General features: G+C 46.8%; 1 protein-coding gene across 1 annotated transcript in view; it reads left to right on the forward strand.

Annotated features, from left to right (window-relative positions):
• Positions 1 to 16,341, forward strand: part of PPP1R12B (protein phosphatase 1 regulatory subunit 12B) — a 133,916-nt gene that overhangs the window by 16,874 nt on the left and 100,701 nt on the right. The window lies entirely within an intron of this gene.

Raw genomic sequence — 16,341 nt, forward strand, 5'->3', positions numbered from 1 at the left:
GCACCCTCTGAGTCATTCAGCCAGCCCTCAGTTACCCACTGGGGACAGAGAGGAGTGCACACAGATGCTGGATCAAAGCAGTGCTCTCAGCCACTGATGCTATAATACACATCAGTGAGTGCTGTGGTGGAGGACAGAGACCCCCAGGAAGCAGCGTGGGAGCTGCCAGGGCCAGTGTGTGCTGCAGCACAGCAATGCTGGGGCTGCTCTGGCCTCCTCAGTGATCCCCCAGTGCTGTGTCCTTTATGTGCTTGTTTTGCCTTTAGATTCTCCCACCTAAATGTAGGAATATTCCTATTTTGCTTCATTGTAAGACTGTTTATGAGAGGCTGGGCTCTGCTCTCTGGAGCTCTCCACATTCTCTGCTTTGGTTTCATCTCGCACCAGTGAAAGGTGATCTCTGATTCTCTTTTGCTGAACAGGAGGGACAGAGCTGGGCCTTGTTAGTCTGTGCTGGTGTGGGACCTTTGGAGGAGTGTTCCCACAGGCCCAGGGAACTGCAGGCTGTGGATCCCCTACCCAGCCCCATCCCTGCTGTGTGGCTGCAGTGGGTCAGGGTAGCAGCTGTGGGGAGCAGATGTGGAACAAGCATCCTGCTTTCCCCAGCTTTTTACAGCTTGTTCTCTTTTTATCTTTCTGAAATCTTCTTCAGCCAGTTTGTTTTATGCAAGGAGTTTATTTCTGTGGTACCCTAGAAATAGCATAAACCATATTTGTGATGCCACAGAAATCCTTAAGAAATGCTATTAGAAAATGGGGTAAGTTGTTTGGGGTTTTTGGGACTGAGTTTTGGGTTTTTTTCTTACATTTTTTTTAGCTGAGCTTTTTCTCATTCATGTCCTATTCATATCTTGTTTCTTCTTCAGTTGTGGAGACTAGAATTTCCTATGATACAGAAAATCTGTTGCATTATATAGAGGCCTAATGATATTTTATGGTTTGTTTTGTTCCGCTCCAAGTAATTTCTAGAATTTGCTTTGATTTCTGAGCTTGGAGCTGATATTTTCCTACAGCTATTTGTTATAATCCTAAGAGCTTTTCCCTGAACTCAGTAATAAGCTCAGAGCCTTTCATTTTGGTATGTTTTGTTGGGTGTATTTTGTGCCTGTGATTCACTCTGCAGCGATCTGCACTGCATTTCATCTGCTGTTTCATCAGCAGTTGCTCAGTACTGTAAGATTTTTCAAGTTTGTCCTTTGGTGAAATCTTTCCCTTTCTACATTCCAGGAGTTTCTTCGCTTATCAGTGACTTTCTTTGCATCTTCTTAGTCATATAGTGACACACTTGCTGTTTGTCCATTTGTCTGGTGCCATACCAGAGAAGGGTCAGCCTGGATATCAGGGAAGGTTCTTCCCCAGAGGGTGCTGGCACTGCCCAGGCTCCCCAGGGAATGGGCACAGCCCTGAGGCTGCCAGAGCTCCAGGAGTGTTTGGGCAGCGCTGCCAGGGATGCCCAGGGTGGGATTGTTGGGGTGTCTGTGCAGGGCAGGGGTTGGGCTGGATGATCCTTGTGGGTCCCTTCCTGCTCAGAAGATTCTGTGATTCTGATGTAACCTTGACGAGGTTTCCAGTCCTGCTGCCCAAGCAATCCTGCTGTCCAGCTCCTGTTCCAAGCCTTTGAGTTTCTGGAGCCTCCCCAGGCTGTGCACCTGCCATGCCTGCAGCAGGGAACTCACCTGCATCCCATGGCCATCACCACCTGCCCAGACTTACGCCTGAAATCCACCGCTCATGGCCTTGCTTTTGCTTCGGGCTGGGAACTCAGCCTGCAGCCAGGGGTGCATCCATGGTCTTGGGGATCTGCAGTCATGTTGCAGTGAGAGAAACACAGGATTGCTCTCCCAAGGATCATTTCACTGCCTCCTCCTTTGAGCTCTTCCTTCACAGCTGGCACAGAGATGGGGCTGCACTTTGATCCCTCTGAAAGTCTTCCTGTGTGATGGTTCTTTGTGTCTCTACTCTCCAGCAGAAACCCTAGAATCATAGAATTGTTTGGGTTGGAAGGAGATCTTGAAGATTCATCTGGTTCCAACCCCCCTGCCATGGGCAGGGGCACCTTCAACTAGAGCAAGTTGCACAGAACTTCGTGCAGCCTGGCCCTGAATGCCCCTAGGGGTGGGGCATCCCCAACTTCCCTGAGCTACCTGTTCCAGGGCCTCACCTCCCTTACAGTAAATAATTTTTTCTTAAGATCTAATCTAAAGCTGCCCTCTTTCAATTTGAACCATTCTCCCTTGTCATATCACTACATGCTCATGTAAATAGCAAGATAGTAAATAGTCTTGCCCCATCTTTCCTTTAAATTTCTCTAAGACACTGGAAGGCAACAATTAGGTCACTCTGGAGCCTTCTCTTTCCCAGGCTGAACAATCCCAATTCCCTCAGCCTTTCCTCATAGGAGAGGTGCTCCATCCCTCTGATTAACTTGATGGCTTTGTCTGACTGGGGTGACCCACTCAGACAAGAGGTTGTTCCATGCCTCTGGCAGTCGGGCTTTGTTGACAAACCTCACCCTCTCCTTAATTCTCCTGTTCACCATCCAGGTTGTAGTACTCTGTTCCTGAGGATTTCGTGTGCCACCCACCTGCAGGGCAGACTCATGTTCAGGAGACACAGTGCAATAAACAGGGAATTCACCATCCTCCAGCTGGACTTCCACCAGCTTTTGATTTACTTCAGGGATGAGTAAGGGCTGTAGTTCACCCGTAAGCCCAGGCAGCTGCCTGGCTGGTGCTCCTGGTGGCTCCAGAGGTGGGGAGTTTGCTCTGCTGCCAGCCCTCCCTTTACTGGATGCATTCATTGCTCTCACCATTTCTGGCTGTGACCTTTTTTCAGGCTCTGCCATGTGTGTGACACTGTGGCAGTCCTGTTGGGGCACTCAGGCAGAGTTCACAGCAGGCTGCCAGGAGCTCAGCCAGTGGGGTATGTGCACAGCACTGAGGCAATGGCTGGGTTTATGTTACTCTGAGGAACACATAAAAGTTTGTATCAGGTCTGTATTTCTTAGATCATGGAGACCACAGTTTCTGATTAGATTTGAAATGTGATTCATGCCACTGGGGAAAGTTGACACCTTAGCTGTGTCCATCTTTCAAACTACCAAGATATCTGATGTCATGCTCTGACAAGGGGCAGTGCATGGCCACATCCTTGGCACACTCAGCTACCCTGTGAGAGTCTCACAGGGCAGTCAAGCCATTCCTCTCCCTCTGCAGTGACCTTATTCCACAGGTCATTTTCTTTAACAGCTCGGTGCTCTCTGCACCATGTTGGCCACCACCTCTCTTTTTCACAGACAGCACCAGAATGGAGTTCCCTGCCCTTTCTTTGGACTTCTGATGGTAGCAGGAATGGAATGTGCTCAGAAACAAGCAGTGAAGGATTTTGTTACTGGTGACTGTGCTGAGATTTGCTTTAGTTTGTTTCCCACAAGAATAAAAAAACTCAAAGACACTTTGCTGTGACTGAACAGCCCTAACAGTGTCAATTGATTTCTTTTTCTTCTTTTTTTCCTGTGAATAAAGGCAAGTGCAAATGAGCTCTGCCTGAAAGTGTGGTTGGCATTTGTAAACTCACACAACTTGGATCCTCAAACATATGTATTTTTCCAGTATTGGGAGTTCTTGAAAAAAATTTTACCTCTGCTCTGGAGCCAGGCTGGGGGAGCTGAGGGTGTTCAGCCTGGAGAAGGCTAAGAGGCTCTATAGGGGCCCTTCCAGTGCCTAAAGGGGCTCCCAGAGAGCTGGAGAGGGACTTTGAACAAGGGCCTGAAATGTCAGGACACAAGGGAATGGCTTGCCACTGCCAGAAGGTAGGGATAGATGGGATATTGGGAAGGAATTCTTGGCTGTGAGGGTGGGCAGGCCCTGGCACAGGGTGCCCAGAGCAGCTGTGGCTGTCCCTGGACCCCTGGAAGTGTCCAATGGGGCTTGGACCAGCCTGGGCAAGTGGAGGGTGTCCCTACCCATGCCTCTCCTGGAGCTACTTTAGGCACTGGAAGAGGCTCTTGGGTCTCTCCAGAGCCTTCTCTTCTCCAGGCTGAGCCCCCCACAGCTCTCCCAGCCTGGTGTCAGAGCAGAGGGGCTTCAGAGCTTTAAGTTCCTTTCAAACCCAGACCAGTCTGAGATTCTGTGAAGGGATGTGCAGACTCTGTCATAGGACCATGAACTCCTCTGTTCTCCTTTACCTGCTACACTAAAAATCCCAGCTGTAGTCCAGGCTTAAATTGCTATGTTTAGGTAGGTTTATTTGCTATGTTTTGGGAAAATGCCTAACTTCACTTCCACTGTAATATCTAATTATATTAAGGTTTCAGCAGCATTTAAAAGAAAGCATTTCCTTAAAGCTGAACTGTGATAAGTGATGTTGCAAATCCCAGTGATGGTACTAGAAATGGAAATGCTGCAAAATCATAGCTGTGGGCCTTTCAGGAATAGTGTGGAATGACTTTATTTTTACAAAGATTTCTTTATCCAGCCCCCTCTTTGTCAGCTCCATCATTTGTCATGCTTCAAAGAAAATTCTGTGTCCTCTGATTGTTGTGGAGCCTTTTCCTGCTGGGAATAGTGACTGTGGCAGTTGAGCCATGGTGGATGCCAGGCTCTTGTTCAGGTGTGGGCAGGAACAGTGGCAAAACTCAGAAAAACCCCTTGTTTCCTTGACTGAAAAGGCTTTGAGTGGCATGGGACTGGAAAATACCCAAGCAAGCTGCCATACATCTGTCTGGGGATGATTTTTGCCTCTAGGAGCACATGGACTGATCCTTAGAGAGGTTTTAGCCACTGAATAAATAACTGCAAAGTAGCAAATTTAAACTTTCCTGCATGCTGCCAGACTGGAAAGGAAAATGAATAAATATAATTACTGCCTGTATGTTTTTCTCTTTATATACCACCTTCTTTTTTTCTGGCCACAAAGGTAAAATTCAGATCTTGAAACAAAACTTGATGTGGCAGCAAGACAGGGATGTGCAGGGAAACCAAGGGCCTCACAGTCTGTAAATAAACTGACAATGAATCCCTCCAAGGAATCTCCTCTTGCTCTTCACCTATGGTTGTGTTGAGCTGTTTCTGCTCACAACCACTGGTTTCTAGTCACTTGGTGCTAATTCAGCATTTTTGGCATTTGCAGGAGTTCATGAAAGTTCTCATACATGAACTTTGATGTCTGTACAGTAGAGCTGGTTTCTGTGAAGGCAGTACTGGCCCTGGAGTGACTTGAATGCTTTCTGTGTTGAAAAATCCATTTTTCCCTGGGCTGTAGGCAGCATGAGCTGTCTGTCTTGACATAAGCAAGGTGTTATGTGGCAGCTTGAGACTATCTCAGTCCTGCCCTTCCTGCTGCTCCTGTCATGTGCCTTTGACACCAGTGCAAGTGCTTGTCTGGTCCCACTGTGAGCCAGTTTAGCTCCTGGATCTGTTCAGTGGGGTATCAAATGAGTGTCAGTGCCCTTGGTGGGGGAGAGGGTCTGCTGGCAGGTTATTGGGTATGTGAGGGCAGCCCTGGCTTCAGCAGAGCCTGCTGCAAAATCCTGCCACGGCAGAGACTAAAGAAGGCCTGGAGTGGTCCACAGAGATTTTTCTGTCTGCCTTTGAGGTCTATAGTTAGGCAACACAAATCTCACCTCTGGTTTGCCAAGTTGTAGCTAAAATCATTTGCAGCTGTTTTTCCATGTCTCTGCTGGGGTAGAAGACCTGGAGAGGCTCTTCCTGTAGAGGATTCTCGGCCAGAGCAGAGGGGCCCTGCCTGGCCTTCCCACCCCACCTTGCTCTGCCAGCAGGTGTGGTGTGAGTGGAGCCACCTTTCCAAGCGGGCCACAAAGTGATTTTACATTTTTTCCTCCCATTATTCACGAGGAGAGTCCCCATTTGGCATTGGCCATACCTTGCTGCTTTGCCACCACCAGTGGCCCTGGCAAGGCATTGGGGTGAGTGTCAGCCCTGGCCTGCAGGACAGCACCTTGGTTTGGCTGAAGCTGATCTAAGGCTGCATCTTGGAAGTTTAGGATATGTTTGTGTTGTAGAGATGATGGCAGAACCATATCTATATTTGCTTGTGTTGTGAAAATGAAGTCTTGAGGAACTGCATTAAATAGTGCAGTGTAGCCCTTGATGGAGCTCCTGTCAGGTCAGAAGCTTGTTAGCTGAACATTTCTTTGCTAAGCAAACCTGCAGTACCTAAATTTCCATTTTCCACTCAGGATTGAGATACTTGTGAGTTTTCTAATTATAAAACATAGTTATTTTGGGCAGGAATGAAAATTTCAGTAATTTAAAGGCAAGGTTTTATATAGACTGTCTTGATCAAGTGCCAGGGAGTTCTGGCTGAGGGGGAGAGAAATTACATACTTAGTGGTCAGAATGACTAAACTGGTGAGACTTGAAAAGCCAGTGCTGTTCCACACCATTAGAAAACTGGCAGTCCCTGCTTTTTAGTGACAGAAAGACTTTATTTTTAGTGTTGGCAGTTGATCACGTACTGGACTCATTTCAAGCTCTTCTCGGATGGTACCAAGCATTAGCCTCTGCTGTTGAAATAATGGGTATTAAAAATCATACTGGAACTAGTGGGATGATGATGATGATGATGATGATGATGATGAAAAGGAAGGGAGTAAAATGATGGTCTAGAGTGAATTTTGAAGTCAGTCCCATGTGGCCTGGTGCTGGTTTAGAGCTGTGTTGTGGGCTGTAAACACAAATGGCAAACCAGTCAGTCAACTGCAGAGGAGCACTGTGGAAGTGGAAAATCAGTGTCTTGAGCCCTGTTTGGATGAGGGGTGAATTCAGTGCAAGTTGCTGGACACATGGGAGCACAAATACTGTGAGGCTGGAGGAGTTCATAGGACCATAAAATGTCCTTGGTTGGAAGAAATCATAGAATCTAACTCCTGCCCCTGCACAGATACCCCAGCAATCTTACTCTGTGTCTGAGAGCATTGTCCAAACCCTCTTTGAGCTCTGGCAGCCCTGGGGCTGTGACCATTCCCTGGTCCCTGGGGCAAATCTTTGCATAGTGAATTCATGTCTGTGTGGTCCATGCTGATCTTCCTAGGTTTGCCAAAATGCCCTTTGATTAGAAATGTTCAAGGAGAGGCAAAGAGTTGGCAGTCCTGCATGCCTGTCATCCTAGAAGAGTAAAAACAAAGCAATTTCACTTTCTTGCCACTTCCCTCCCCTTTCAGTAACACAGAGTGTAAGTGTCCAGCTGACCTTCTCTCTCCTTCCCCAGTGGCTCCTGTTTCTTCAAAGAAGCTGAGCTGGAAGCTTTGGCATTCCCAGGGTGAGGGCAGGTCCTGCCCAGGCAGGGACAAGCAGAGTGTGGTGCTTCAGCACTCACTGGCAGCACCATCTCTGCAGCACATGCAGGGGTCCTGGCAGTTGGAAGGAATTCCACAGACATTTAGCCAAGCTACCTCTGCTGTAGTGCAGCAGGTATTTACATCTAACTCCGTGTAAGTAACTTGATGGCCCCAGTACATATATGAAGGTGTGGGGAGTTTCAAAATAGTTTCAAAATGTGGCTTCTATTCAAAGCACTTCTCCACCTGACGTTTCATGCTGCTGTTTCATCTTGGAAATGCTACGTTTGTGGCATAATTATGCCTTTGCATGTGTTCCCCTCTTCCCATGTGCTCTGCTGGGTTTTTTGTTGTGCTAATCATTGTAAGAGATTTGTTGTTGGTTTCTTTTGATGACTGACATGGATACTGCTGAGTATTTCTCATTGTGTATGGGGCTTTTTCCAATGGAAAAATCTGACATAATCCATATATTTCTCTTCCTGCTTACATGAGAAGTATGACTCAACTGCTTTTAAAGAAATGAACCTCCATAGCTAATTAATCAGACTAGAAAATTAATCTTATTATCTCATTTTGCCCCCTTTCCTCTGTTCTTTTTAAAGCAGAATTTACCTCTTTCTCCTGGTTCTAATGTGGTTGTTTCAGAATTAGATTTGCCAAGAATTTTAAAGCATAAAGATTTTAAAGCTGGGTTGGTGTACAGAAGTGCCTGTGCAGGGTGTCAAGGCATGAGGACATGCAGAAGCCAAGGCTGAGCAGAGAGAAGGTGCAAAAGCTCTGTGGTTATGCAGGAGCAGCAGTGGGAGCTGTTTGTTGTTCCCCAGATCACTGGTGAGTGTAATCTGTGCTGCCAGAGATAGGGGATCACTTGGAGGTGGAATTTTTGGGCAGTGCTGGTTCTGACAGAAGCCCCTTTAGAGCAGAGCTGTGATCATGGGACACCATGGCAAGGTCATAGCTTCCAGTGCCGACAGTCCGAGTGCTGACAGTTGCCAGGCTATTTTGGGAGCGCTTTTCCCTTTGTTTTCTGTGAACTCCTCTCTCTGTGCTCCCAGATTTAACCCTGATGGCTGTTCAGCTGTCATCAGCCCTGCCTTTGTTTGTGGTTTTGAGGTGTGTGTTGACATCACGTATTTACTCTTGCCTTGCATTTGCTGGGAGATGGACTCCCCTATCTCCTGGCTAACCTTGTTCCATGTATTTCAGACTTATGACAGGAGAACAGTCGAGAAGTGAGTCTTGTCACTTAATCCCTTTGGCTGTGCTGTGACAGCATGACTGAACTGCCCTGCCAGTGCTTCCAGCCCAATGTGTAACAGTTAATGGTGCTGCTGGTGTCAGTGTTGGCCTCTGGTTTGCAGGAACCCTTTAACCATTTCCAGAACTTCAAAGTGGTCTTGTTACACCAGTCCTGTAGAAAATGTTGTTATAAAGAAAACCCTCTCAAAGCTCAGGTTCAGGAGTGACCTGGTGGATCTTGGCTCGAGGAGGGTTGTCCTGCGGCTGCTGGTCAGTCCTGGAGGGTGGGGCTCAGCTCACCTGGTGTCACTGGGTCTGTGCTGCTCTGCAGGCAGTGGGAAAGGACAGGCACATCCCACCCAGCTTGGGCAGGCAACTCCCTCTGGGCACATTTTGAAAATGTGGATGAAACTGATCCTGTGCAAGGCAAGGTGTGGGAGCGCATGGCTGGGAAGGAGGAACCCTGGCAAGCTGGGCTTAAACCTGCTGGGGCTCTTATGGTGATCTTAGGCTGAATTCAGATTGCACTTACATGAACTCAGAAACCATTCTGCTTGTAGACTACTGCTTTTGATGGCCTTTATTCAGTCTCACACTTCACTTAGCACAGAGCAAACCTTTTAATAATTTGAGTGTGCTATCTCCCCCTGGTTTGTTTAAACAAAACCGACTTTTATTCACCCATATCTGATGCAGAGCTTTTTGTAGCTCCTGGGTGGTGCAGCCTCTGTCACTCAAACGAGTCTACATCAGGTTTTCAGCATGAAGACATCTTTTAGGAGGCAAAAGCTAGAGGCTTGGGCACATGAAGCATCAAAGCTGTGGAGTTGTCAGGTCTGGATCAGAATGGCTGCACAAATCTATGTCTTCTAGTCCTTGCCCACAATTATAAAATTCCCTGAATTTTCAACAAATAAATGTGTCTGTGTATGTCTATATGAACATATATGCACATGCTTATGATAATCCACACAGAAATCCACAGCCCAGAAGGGCGAGGAGAATTCCCTGCTGACACTGGAGTTACTACATTAGGAGTCTCCAGAGGTAGTTCCCAGCTACACTGATTGCCTGGTGTGTCTGTGACTGGTCTGTACCTGACTGCCACTGGGGTGTTTTGAGAGCTGGGTGCTCCTCAAGCAGTAGCAGCTGGTCCCTGCTCTGAGGGTCTCCATCTGAATTGTAGGTGCTTTCACCAGATGGAAGGATGGAGGGGCCTTCTGGGCACACGGATGTGTGGAGAAAGGTCCTGAAGATCAGTGCAAGAATGATGGATGTGTGGTTGTGTGGAGGAATCTCAGAGGACTCAAGAGTTACAGAAATTTGGATCGGTGGTGGAACAGAGGGAAGCAAACCATGTCAGGGAAGGGCTGGGTGTGTAAACATGGTCCAACACTTGATTTCTAGATTGGAGGAGAGTCTGGTAGAAGAATTAATAATGGGGGTTTCATGAGCAATCTGATTTAGCAGCAGCAGCAGCATTTTGCATAGGGCAAGAGGTACCATAGTGCTGGGAGGCTCTGGAGATTGGTATTTCCTGGAGTAATCAAGAAGAGCTGAAGCGTGGCCTCTCCTAGCCTGGCAGCTCATACTCCGTTTCAAAAGCCAGCATGTGCCTGAGCAGGCAGTTTACATATCACATTTGTGTGTGACAAGGGGAACTGCCAAGTATGATTTCCATGTGGGAACCATGGGGATTGCTACCCCAGGATCTGACACGGTAGGATTACGAGATTTTCACTGTGCACAGAGAAGTCACCAAGATTGGGTTCTGTCACAAGACTGGGTATTCATAGTAGAAACATGTAACACAGCAGCCAGGCATGCAGCCCTTTCTGCTTTCCCCTTCCTGCATTTTCCTTGTGCCTGGAGCAGATGCATGGCTTCTCTCTCTCAAATCCCAACCAACCACATTGGGAGCACCAGGGAATTAAATACAGCCAAAGTTAGCCCACAGCAGTTATTACAGGTTTCCTGGCTGGCTGATGCCAAGTGTCGACATGCTGCTTTATCCCATGATCCTATGACACTGGCAGATGTGGCATATTATTTGTAAACTGACTATTGGCTCAGAGGGGCTGCAGGGAGCAGAGCTGTGTGCTCCCAGCCAGGTTCCCCCTTGTTACAGGTGTTGCTGTTGGCAGGGCCAGCACCTTGTGCAGGCACAGGGCAGGACGTGGCCCTGCTGCTGAGTGGCTCTCACTGACATCCTGGCCAGAATTGTTTTTCCTGCAAACAGATGTGCTGAATGTTATTCTTGTATTTATGTTAAATCACCAACAACTGGGCAAGTTGTGGAGAAAACAACCACCTCCACGTGGGTGCCTGCAACAGCACTGCAGATATGCAGTTACTGCCTGGCATCTGTGTTCTCCTGGGTTTGTAACCACTTTTCTCCTTGTGGAGGTGAAAAGGGTGGGTTTTTTCCCCCTCTCAGCTGATCCCAAGCAATTTCTTAGGAATTTTTGTGAGGTGGTTTAGATGCTCTCCTCACTGCTATCCTGTGTGTATCTAATATGTAGTGAAATGTAACACCAGTCCTAGGCTGGGACTTTGCTAAACGTGTTGCACCCCTAGAAAGTGAGCAATGTCCCACTCTTCGCACCTTCTTGGAGCTCGGTTCCCAGTCCTCTGAACCCTCAGTCTCATCCCATCTGTCTCCTTTTCCTCGCTGATCCTCCAGTCTCAGAACCAGGGGATGCTCAGGAGATACGCAAACCAAGCCCTCGGCAGGCAGCTGGAGCAGATACTCATCAGGGCTCAGCGGTGCTTGTGCGTTCTGGGTGCTCAGAGGAAAGAGCAAACACAACGCCATTGTAATAATGAGGTTTCATTCAAGATAAGATCAGATTTTGTCTGGTTGCTGGACAAGCCTTGCCAGACAAGCCAAGTTGTTCTGTCCCATTTCCTGGTGTCCCCGTTTCCTTACTGTAATGTAAACTTCATGCTGGGAAGAAGAATGCCTTGGCAACAGCTCCTGGCAAACTCCAATCTGCAGCGAGTGTCCCTGGCTGGAAAGGGCTCCACCTGTTCACTGCAGAGGGGGTAAGCTAATATGCCATATCTGCAAATTTTAGAAACTGAGCACTTCCTCCCTATGGAAAAACTGCTAAATGCTGGTCTCCTGCCAGGAGCTGGAGGAACACCATGAGCTGGGGATGGAGACTTGCCCAGCGATGCCTGGGATTTAAATCCTATGAGCCAACTTTCTTTGCGTGTTGAGTGGGTAATTCTGGGCACTGGATGTGGTTTGCATCAAGGACTGCTAAAACTGTAATACATTAGTACCATTCCAGAAGCCCTTGAAGCTTATCAACTGCCAAGAAAAATACAGGGGTGGCAAGAGATTAGCCTGCTGAAGATCCACGATGAGAGGGAGAGATACTCACCCTGTACTCCCACCCTGTCACATCACCTGGAAGGTTGTGTTAGAGCTTGTACAGAGGCAGAGGATAAAGAAGGAATTAAAAATTTAAAGACAAAATTGCTATGCTTTGTAGCTAACCTTGCTTTTAACCTCTCCTACATGTGAACCAAGCAGCTGAGGGTCAGCAAGGCCTGAATGGAAAGAATTAAGTCTATCCCTCTATTTTTCTTCATGCCTGATTCCAAGGGCAGTTTAAGAGAGGGAGTGTTTCCTCACATGAAGAAACAACCCACCAGGAAGGCAACATTACTTCTCAACCAACTCTTTTTGACTGTCTCTCCTCCCTTTGGGGGCTGAGGGCAGGTGTCTGCTTTGTGACTCTGCTCCCTGAGGTTGTGGTCCTTACCGTGTTCCTGAGGAATGAGGGATCAAATAAGAGAGTAGAACTCTGCATAGCAATAGATCCTCTCGGGTTACTAAACTTATCCACTCTCCTAAATCTGTTGGAGGATTAGTAGTACTTAAAGGAGGACATACCTACCCCTTTACTTCCTCTTTGTCCTCTTCTCCTTCCTCCAGTAACCTCAGGTAACCCATTGGCTCAGCCTGAAGGTGAGCTGTACCCCTGAACCCCAGGAAGACCATTTTTCCTGCAGGCTGGCTCACAGTGCTTCATTTCAGTAGATTTGCCCAAGAAAACACAGCAGAGATGTGCAAGAGGGGTGTCAGCAGTCAGGCCTCTCAAAAATTTTAGGTGGACAAATGTGTGCCCTAAGTTCTTCTAAACAATGAGAATTTTGTACTTCACTGTGTATCTTGGTTATATGGTGACATGTATGAAACTATAAATACCATTAATGTATGTGCAAGTATGAATTCCCTGATAACATCAGTGTTAATCAGTTGATACCTTAAAAGTACACACAGAAATACATTGCAACCCCTAAAAGTTGCCATTTAATCTGTTGTAACAGTTTTAAAGGCTTTCTAAAGTTCTTCAAGTTCAGAAGATCTTTAGAAGTTACCAATTTTACTCATTATCCAAGTTGTTGACCTCATAATTTTTGCTCTCAGTTGTGTTAAACATGTCATTATCACGTTGAGATCTGACAAGTGTGTTCTTTTAGGGTGTTTGACTAAAAAATTATGTAAAAAATCCCTTGCTTGATAGTTTCTTTCATGACACCATGATGAGATTTTCAGAGCTAAGCAGGAATTACTCAGTACTTTTTTGTCTAATGCCAGTTTTGGAAACTCCTTTTCCACCTCACTTTTTCAAATCTCAGCCAATGTAATTAGTTGCATGTAATGATACAACAATGCAAAAAAATCTTGTATTTTGGTATTTGAGGTAGGCATGGTCATACCTGTCAGTTAAAAAACTGTTCTTGTTACTCTACTCTGTCTCAGTTCCATTCCTGTGTGTCATCAGCTCGTACTAAAATCAATATTTGCCAAGCAGTGTTCCATGGCTGGATTACATACGTGGAGCAGCAGCTTTTCCTTGATCACATACATTGAACAGCAGCTTTTCATGAGCTACAGAAGAATGGAGGAGGGCTATTTCTCTTACAAATTAAAGAATATTCTCCTACTCCATTAAGGATAAAGGTGGAGACCTTTGCACTTGGCTTTCTCTTGGTGGTAAGTGCAGACAGCAAGTGTTAAATGGTCCTGGCTCCTTGGGAGTCCCTGGTGCTGTCAGCACGCACAGAGCCCTGACTCCTCATCATTGCTCTCTGCAGGAGCTGGGAGAGGCAAATCACTGCAGATTTCTGTGTAGGAGCAGGTGGAGATTGATCCCATCATCCTGCTGGTTCTAGCACGCATTCCATCAGAGCCAGGCAGGGTGGGCACAGCACAACAGCAAGGCCAGTAACAGGGAGAAATGTAAGAGAGTGACAGGGCTCTTTTATGCATTTAAGCAGGCATTTAACTTTAGTTCAGTTTATCCAGTGGCTTGGGCAAGAACCATGCTCTTCCCTTGGCTGATTCCCAGGCTGTGCAGATGTAGTGGGTGTGTTTGATAAACACTGTAAATAAAATTCTCTGTCAAATATGTACAAAACTCACGCTCTAGAGACATTCTTCAGTCTAAATTTAGATTTACACTCGAGCTACAGGTAACACTTGGACAAACCTAGCAGAGTAGTGCGTGTAGGCAGAATCCATCCATCCACCTTGCTGCCTTGGCTGATAAAATTCCTCTGTGAGGCTCCAGTGCTCTGGGCAGCCAGAGGGGATTGTGGCCATAAGAAAAGCACTGCGTGGGTGAGCCTTTCCTGGCTATTTCCAGAGCAATATGCTTTTAGATGAAGTCAACACTGGTGGTGTTCCAGGTCAAAATATAAGTAACTCATCAGGAAGATGTTAAGTGCAGTTTATTTTAAGTGTGTTAGGGCAAAGCTTGAAGTAAATCACAATAAATATGAGTGGCAGCAGAACAGAGATTGGATCTGAGTTTTGCAGGATCAGACTTGAATTCTCTAAGAATTTCTCCTTGAGCTGAAGAGGGACTATTATGGATCCATGTGTTTCCATGCACATCTCTATACATCACATCCTTTGCCTTCTTGCTGCATTTCAGTGTGTTGGATACAGACAGAAGAATTCATAGATTTGTTTGTGTCGTTTCTGGAATTATGGAAATCAGGCTCTTATCCTTTCTACAGTGTGTCTTAAATTAAAATTAATCAGATGCACATTGGGCACACTGGAGTTCTCCTGGACAGTAGAAATATTTGACTTGTGTTTCCTACCCTCATCACTTTTCTGCCCATCCTGCACTCCTGCTTTTCTCTTGGTATTGAATTCTGAACTTCTGAGGATTAAGGTGAAGCCTTCAACTGGTTGCCATTTTTCTGTTGCCATTAGACTGTCTCATGATTCATTAGATACTTTAGCTAAAGTGCCAAGCAAAAAGGAAAATGGGACAGCAGTTACAGGGATGTGTAGTGAAGGAGCTGCTCCCTGTGAGGGTGGGCAGGCCCTGGGATAGTGAAGGTGTCCCTGACACGGCAGGGGTGGGACTGGATGGGCTTTAAGGTCCCTTCTGATACAAACCAGGCTGGGATTCTGTGAGTACATTTCCTTCCACAGACAGACTGAGACTTGGAGGCTGCATCTGTGTTGCTGAAGCAAAAGGAACAAGTTGCAAGGAAAATCCTGATTAGATTGTGAGAAGAATTACCCACAGAGAGGATGGTGAAGCACAGGGATAGGGAGTGTCCATCCCCTCAGACTGAACTGAAGCAGGCCCTGAGTTGTGTGGTCTAACAAGATTTAGCTGTGCTTTGAACAGGGGGCAGACCAGATAAACTAAAAGAAGACCAAACCTTTGCTCCTGAGGCTGGTGGGAGGACCTGGTTTGCATCCACATTGCTGAGATGTAACCGTGTCCTGCCCCATCATGCTTGCACCTGGGGCTCCTCCAACCTTATGGTGGTGCTCTTCAGTCCCCAGGATTTTTTGTTTGTGTTGGGTTTGGGTTTTTTTTCCCAGTTTTACTTCTTGAAATAATTAAGATAAGCCTGTCAGAGCAGGGTTTACAGGACAAAACTGTTTTGGGCCTGAGGGTGGGAAATTGTAGATGGACTGAGCAGGGGGGTGAAGCCAGTCCAGACTGGGCTCAGCCATTCTGGGTTTGGAACAGCTCCTGAAGTAAACGACTTCTATATTTCTGCTTGTGCTTTTCTGGCCAAGGTTCAGGCAAACCAGTCTAAAGCAGGGCCAAGAAACACACTGATGCTTCAGCACAGGCTCAGCTGGGACTTGAGCCTGCTCCTGGGGCATCCTTTCCCAGTGCTGTGGATGTTCCCTGTGTTGTCTCATGTTTGCCAAGTGCCTGCACTAGGAGTTGTTATCTGGAATGTGCTTCCTTGGAGGTTTCAGAGCTGGGCTTGTGCATGGCTGCTTGTGAGCCAAGCAGATGGAGGAGTGATTGTGTCCTAAGTGGGCAGTTTGGGATTTGCACTGAGAATCCTAGAGTGTCCTGGGTCAGAAAAGCTCCACAAGGATCATCCAGCCCAAGTCTCTTTGCAGTAAAAATAACAAGAGCTGGCTGTTCTGGTCCAGGACATGCCTCTCTTTTGACTTGAGCAATGCAGCACAGAAGAACATGTGGATAAACCAGGATTGTTTATTTTTAGGGTGTGTGGATATTGGTTCGAGAGGATTTCCTCATTTTTTTTCCTTGCTGGGTCAGGAATGGATGGATAGTGAGTGCTGCTCATTTGAGATGGATCATCTGGGAGTCACCTGACTGCTGTAAACAATAGGTGTGCCCACGTCAAACTGTGCAAAAGGATTGGCATTTTGGAGGAATCCTGGTCAAGCTGTTTCCCTCTCTAGTGATGAGGAGCTGTGTTTCTGCCTCTGGATGGACATGTAGTAAAAAGCAGTCCTTGCACCTCCTGGTCATGCCCTGTGCTCC

The sequence above is a fragment of the Camarhynchus parvulus genome, chromosome 26 (assembly GCF_901933205.1).
Source record: "Camarhynchus parvulus chromosome 26, STF_HiC, whole genome shotgun sequence".
In the NCBI taxonomy this organism is placed as follows: domain Eukaryota; kingdom Metazoa; phylum Chordata; class Aves; order Passeriformes; family Thraupidae; genus Camarhynchus; species Camarhynchus parvulus.